The sequence below is a fragment of the Procambarus clarkii genome, chromosome 4 (assembly GCF_040958095.1).
Source record: "Procambarus clarkii isolate CNS0578487 chromosome 4, FALCON_Pclarkii_2.0, whole genome shotgun sequence".
In the NCBI taxonomy this organism is placed as follows: Eukaryota; Metazoa; Arthropoda; class Malacostraca; order Decapoda; family Cambaridae; genus Procambarus; species Procambarus clarkii.
Window position 1 is genome coordinate 58,895,014 of NC_091153.1, and position 6,102 is coordinate 58,901,115.

Below are 6,102 nucleotides of genomic sequence, written 5' to 3' on the forward strand. Positions count from 1 at the left end.
TGAGCCTACTGGGCTCTATCATATCTACATTTAAAACTGTGTATGGAGTCAGCCTCCACCACATCACTGCCTAATGCATTCCATCCGTTAACTACTCTGACACTGAAAAAGTTCCTTCTAACGTCCCTGTGACTCATGTGGGTACTCAGTTTCCACCTGTGTCCCCTTGTTCGCGACCCACCAGTGTTGAATAGTTTATCCTTGTTTACCCGGTCGATTCCCCTGAGGATTTTGTAGGTTGTGATCATGTCTTCCCTTACTCTTCTGTCTTCCAGGGTCGTAAGGTGCAGTTCCCGCAGCCTTTCCTCGTAACTCATGCCTCTTAGTTCTGGGACTAGTCTAGTGGCATACCTTTGGACTTTTTCCAGCTTCGTCTTGTGCTTGACAAGGTACGGGCTCCATGCTGGGGCCGCATACTCCAGGATTGGTCTTACATATGTTGTGTACAAGATTCTGAATGATTCATTACACAGGTTGCTGAACGCTGTTCTGATGTTCGCCAGCCTCGCATATGCCGCAGACGTTATTCTTTTTATGTGGGCTTCAGGAGACAGGTTTGGTGTGATATCAACTCCTAGATCTTTCTCTCTGTCCGTTTCATTATGTACTTCACCTCCTATTCTGTATCCTGTGTCTGGCCTCCTGTTTCCACTGCCAAGTTTCATTACTTTGCATTTACTCGGGTTGAACTTCAACAGCCATTTGTTGGACCATTCACTCAGTCTCTCTAGGTCATCTTGTAGCCTCCTAATATCATCCTCTGTTTCAATCCTCCTCATAATTTTTGCATCATCAGCAAACATTGAAAGAAACGATTCTATACCCCGTGGGAGATCATTTACATATATCAGAAACAGTATAGGTCCAAGGACTGACCCCTGCGGGACTCCACTTGTAACGTTTCGCCAATCTGAGACCTCACCCCTCACACTGACTCATTGTCTCCTGTTGCTTAGGTATTCCTTTATCCAATGGAGTACCTTCCCTTTCACACCGGCCTGCATCTCCAGCTTTTTCACTAGCCTCTTGTGTGGTACTGTATCAAAGGCTTTATGACAATCCAAAAATATGCAGTCTGCCCACCCTTCTCTTTCTTGCCTTATTTTTGTTGCCTGGTCATAGAATTCAAGTAACCCTGTGAGGCAGGACCTGCCATCCCTGAATCCATGTTGATGCTGTGTTACAAAGTTCTTTCGCTCCCGATGTTCCACTAGCTTTCTTCGCACAATCTTCTCCATCAGCTTGCATGGTATGCAGGTTAGGGACACTGGCCTGTAGTTCAGTGCCTCCTGTCTATCCCCTTTCTTGTATATCGGGACTACGTTAGCTGCTTTACAAATTTCTGGCAGTTCCCCTGTTACCAGTGATTTGTTGTACACTATGGAGAGTGGCAAGCACAGTTCTTCTGCTCCTTCCTTTAGTATCCAAGGGGAGATTCCATCTGGGCCTATAGCCTTTGTCACATCCAACTCTAGTAAACACTTCCTTACTTCCCCGCTGGTAATCTCAAACTCTTCTAGTGGATCCTAGTTAGCTATTCCCTCTTTAATCTCTGGGATTTCTCCTTGCTCTAAGGTGAAGACCTGGAAATTCTTACTCAGTTCCTCACACACTTCCTTGTCGTTTGTAGTGAATCCTTCTTCCCCTATTCTTAATTATATAACCTGTTCCTTTAGTGTTGTTTTTCTTCTGATGTGGCTATTGTTACGGTGCCCTCTCCTATTTCTTTCGTTTGCCGGCTTAAAGAGTCATATCAGCTCTCCCTACTGATTCTCTGAGGTTCAGGGAGTCTAATGATATATGTGGCGACCAGACCGGCTGCCAGTTAAGGGAAGGGAGTTATATTTCAAGTTGTAAATAAAGGAAAATTGGCGCCCTGTTATGAAATGAAACAGTATCCCCTACGGCAGATATGACCTTTTGGAAGGGACACAAGCCGATCGCGGATTGGCCGACGTAGGTCGCGGGCGACAAATCAGGGCCCGCCATGACGTCACCGAGTGCCCCGGGCGGCGCCAACGTCAGAGTTGTACTGACCGTGGAAGCGACAGGACGCGCCTCGGTCTGCTCTCAAAGATTGGAGGCTCTGCAAGCCTTGTTCAGTGGATTGAGCTGGCCTGCGCAGCCTACCACAGTTATTGGAGACCCTGCGCTTCTGGGAAGCAAAAGAGGAACCAAGTTCAGTGAGCAGAGAAGTGCCCAAACTTGGAAAATAGTCGGCGACGACGCTGGGCGGCGCCGCTGGCTGGACGTTGAGGTCTGGAAGGTGGGCGAGCAAGCTAGCTGTGACTGGGGTCATATCCACTGAGAATCTTGGAAGGACGACACCGTGCCTAGGACAAGGAGCGACGCCCTGTGGGAGAGGCGAGTGTGGGGAAAAATAGTGATTAGCTCAGCGCCCATCGATGAACCAGGATTGGGGCAGCTGAATCTCAGGGATTGGAACGGCGACGACGCGAAGGCTTCACGACACCTGAGGACCTGTGGAATGTCCTGGATCGTCGAGGATCGACCCAAGGAAGCGTGGGAACCTCACACCATCGAGGGACATGCGTCGTGAGCCAGGAGTGTAAGGTAGATCATTTTTCCCTCCCATTACCCCTTGTATGAGTAGGCTAGTTAGGCCACAATATTTACTCGTGTATGTGGCAGCAAGACTTTATTACTTTAATAGTAGAGTAGGCTGCAAGGCAGCTTGTGTCCAGGACTGTCAGAGAGGACAGTGTGTATGGATGGCAGGACAGTGAAGAAGAGGTGCCGACGTGGTGAAGAGGCCCTCCTGTGAGAGTGTGAGGCTCCTGTCTTCCTGCCCAGTAGAAGGAGCGTTGGATGGTCGTGGAAGAAGAGGCTGACGATCTCCAGACTCATTATCCATATTCCATATTCATGTATTACTTGTGATTGTGTGTGTGTGTTCATGTAATTTGCATCAGTAAATCCACACATTTTATTACTGTGTTTGAGTGTGCCTCCATTTGTGATATTTCTCTATGAGCATACATTTCTGGCTACAAATAATATATAATACACCCACTGAACTGCATTGCTGGGATGCAGATACAATAACCCAGCTGGCGACCTTGCTAAGAGGAAGATAGAGAAGACAGGCGGGAAAGGAGTTCCTGCAACCTTTTTTGTCTGGCAGGCAAGACTCAGGGAGGTTATGGTTATAGGTAAGCCTGAGTCTTCCTTCACTCCCCCACGGGTCTAGGCCGGAACTGTTAACAGCAGTTTCCCCGTGTCTGACTGAAGGGCTTCCAGGGTGAATCAGTGGCACCCCTTTGTGGTGGAAGCAAAGACCTGCGGAGGTGGGCATTGTTGGTCCTCTCTTGTGTGACCAAGGAGACTCCGGTGAATCCAGGGAGTCGGAGGGGCTGAGTATTTGGGCCTTTGAGCCCCTAGCAGCCGAGTGTTGGCAGAGCCCCGGACCGCCCACCCCCACGTGACAAGAGAACTGGCGACCTTGCCAGGATTCGAACCCCAGTAGCCAAGAACTGGGAACTTCGCCAGGAAGCGTGGATCAAGCTACAGTGTGGACCAAATTTCAAGACAAGTGTTGCCAGGGTACTAATACAGTGTGGCCAGTGAATTCGGTGGTACTGTTACTCAACCAGCTAAGGGACTGAAACGGTGAAATTAGTGCCTACTAACTTGTCTGTGCTGTCGTGTATGCTTGATGATATAGAGATGGAGGAAGACAAAGTAAAGAAATTTATTGACACAAGGGACGAGAGAATTTTGGAAGAGTGTACCAAGGCCCAGCTCCAACAAGTGGCAAACCACTTTGGGATCAGGTTGAGGACGACTAAGGTAGCGGAGCGAAGGATAGAGATCATGGCACAGCTCACAGCTCGAGAGGAAGCGACGGAAGAGGAGCCATCTCAAGAGGAGCCGTCCCGAGGAGAGCCGTCGCAAGGTGAACCGTCCCGACTAGGGCCTCCCCAAGCGCCTACCAGTGTGGAGAGAATTCACAGTGAACATGGGAGCAGTGGAAGGTCCAGCTGTAGTAAGAGGAGCCTGCAACTGGAAATAATGAAGATGCAACTGGAAGCCCAGCTGCGACGAGAGGAGAGAGAAGCGCAAATGCAGCGAGAGGAGCGAGAAGCTCGGCTGCAGCGAGAAGAAGGAGAGAGACAACTGCGACTGGAGGAGATAAAGGCAAAGAAAGAAGTCGAATTGCGTCGCGTTGAACGTGGTCTGCCCTCACTACCTGCACGGCGGGATGACCTCAAGGTAAGGGAACGTGACTTACCTACGTTCGAACCACAAGAAGCTGAGGCGTTCTTCGAACACTTTGAACGGATAGCGACTCTGAAGGAGTGGCCGGAAGATGATTGGGCTGCTCTGGTCCAGGGCAGGTTGACTGGTGAGGCCCGGGAAGCCTATAACATGCTGGACCTAGAGGAGTGTACTAGTTATGACGCGATTAAGAATGCGGTTCTCCACTCATTCCGGCTGACTCCGGAGATGTACCGGAAGCGGTTCAGAGAGTGTACAAGAGCGTCGGGAAAGACTTACGCCGAGACCGCCAGGGATATGGAACGGAAATTCCTACGATGGTTGAAGGCGGAGGAAGCGGAGTCGGTGGATGATATCAAACGACTGATAGTGATGGAGAAGTTCATGTCGGTGCTCCATCCTGAGTTGCGAGTAAGGGTGAGAGAAGCAGGTATTAAGGACCTGAAGGCTGCGGCGGATCGAGCCGACATGCTGGAGGAGGCCAAGAGTAGTGTGCCCGATGAAGTAACGTGGTTCAAGAGCTCAAGAGACGCGGGGAGGAAGCCCCAAGCTGTGAGCAGTGGACCTAACTCGGGAGCGAGTGCTGCAGTCCCGGACACGACGACAGGGAGTCCAAGGAGGACCCAGGGGACGTCTGCAAGTGGTACCGCCAGAGTGACTAGCGAGAGGCCGCCCAGGGGAGGCAGCCGATGCTACAACTGTGGCGTGAGAGGACATTATGCCCGCGAGTGTGAGGAGCACCAAAGGAATGTAGGATTAATGTTGGAAGAGGAGAGAGTGTTTGTTCACACCCCATATTATAGTGGACCCAACGTGAATGGTTGGGAAATGAAGTTGGGTGAACATCCCTTCGTTTTCGGGGCCAACGTGAAGTTTGGAAAGTCAGACCCAGTGGAGGTTGCCGTGCTTCGAGATACGGGTGCTGACATAAGTATGGTGACCAGGAGTATTCTCCCCAAGGAATTTAATGATTCACCTGTGGGAGTAGTGAGGATACGCAGTGTGGGGGAGGAATACAGGTTGCCACTTCACGAAGTACAGCTGATTGCCGACTGCGGAGTCGAGAAAGCTATAGTAGCTGTAGCCCCTAAGTTACCCCTAGAGCATGTGCAGATGGTGCTGGGTAATGACCTCGGAGGAGGTAGGATACAACCCGATTGGGCCAGGAGTGCTTATGTTGCAAGCAGCGGTACAACCCTGCCGGGTGAGGTATCGGTCGTTCCAGATGATAGAGAGGAAGCCGACTTCGACAGGGAAAACGTCGCCAGAGACGACGACAATGAGGGCGAGAGTGCAGAGAGGTCGTCGGAGGTTGTGGAAAACCCCGACGAAGCCCTCCGACTAAGCCTGATGATGCGTGTGGAGGAGTGGCGAGGAGCAGCTGTACAAACGCCTGGGGCGGTGAAGAGGCTGCAGACCGCACTCCCTCCATACAGAGACGTGAATAAAGTAAGCTCAGTGGATGAGCGAACGGCAGTGAGGGGCAGAGTGGAGGAGCCACGACGCAAGGCACCCTATGCCGGCCAGATGAATAGTGGTAGGTGCAAGATGAACCACCGTGGTGAGGTGAGCCACAGGGAGGTGGATGAGCCCAAACACGAACCGAAGAAGACGTCTGCAGGGAAGAGAATCTCATGGAGGAGTGAAGATGTTCGTCGGGAACGAAGGAGCGAGTGGTATAGGAAAGGCAATACGAAGAAAGCAGGGAATAGGTACACCCAGGATAGGCGCCAGCCTAACCAGAGGGGCATTGGGCCATCGCAAAAGCCTAGTGTGGAAGAGAGGAAGCTGCTGGATGGAGTACAGGTTACAAGTGCCACTGTGAGGAGACAACGCACCTACGGGAGAAGAGGAACCGAGAAG